Source organism: Sinocyclocheilus anshuiensis, unplaced genomic scaffold (assembly GCF_001515605.1).
Source record: "Sinocyclocheilus anshuiensis isolate Anshui unplaced genomic scaffold, SAMN03320099.WGS_v1.1 scaffold2214, whole genome shotgun sequence".
Classification (NCBI taxonomy): Eukaryota; Metazoa; Chordata; class Actinopteri; order Cypriniformes; family Cyprinidae; genus Sinocyclocheilus; species Sinocyclocheilus anshuiensis.
In genome coordinates, this window is record NW_015555849.1 from 5,827 (window position 1) to 6,437 (window position 611).

The 611-nt window shown below is 46.0% G+C and overlaps 1 protein-coding gene across 1 annotated transcript in view; it reads left to right on the top strand.

Annotated features, from left to right (window-relative positions):
- LOC107675623 (uncharacterized protein C16orf52 homolog B-like) overlaps positions 1–611 on the top strand; it is a 29,541-nt gene that overhangs the window by 724 nt on the left and 28,206 nt on the right. The gene's annotated exons all lie outside the window — the stretch shown is intronic.

Consider the following 611-nt stretch of genomic DNA (forward strand, 5'->3'; position numbering starts at 1 on the left):
CTCAGATGTTACAATGTACCCCACCTACGGGGCATGTTGTCACATTTCACTTCCATTTTTTGAGGGTAAATAAAGAAAAACGTATACACTGTAACTATGAAACAAGGCAACATATTTGTACTAGACACGTGTAAAATTACTGTGGATAAAAAAATATATATTCTTAACCCCATGTGGATTTACACAAACTGAGAAAGTCAAAAAGTGTTACTTTGTGCCCCGCTCTCCCCTACCTCTGTAAATAAATACAAAATAAATTCACGTCGCGCGCACTTTAATGCCCTTTGAATGTAACGTGTACGTTCCCTTGGAACTGGAATCATGGCGGAATATCATGTGAAGTCCACTTCGCAGGGCACTTATGGTCGAATAAGACAACGCTTGAATGTTGCCTGAACAAGAAACCTCCTTACTGAAGGGAAAGTGTTGACTGGTGTCACTATCTCGCGAACGCGCCGGCAGATATCCACCAAATTCGGGGGATCCCTTCAGCTTGGAAGAGCCCTCTCGAACGCCACCCTCGGTAGCCCCCCGGGATCGCTAGATCGGTCGGCACCGGACCGCGAATTTAACCACCCGTAACTCCCGAACCCTATCAACGTGGGGGTGGT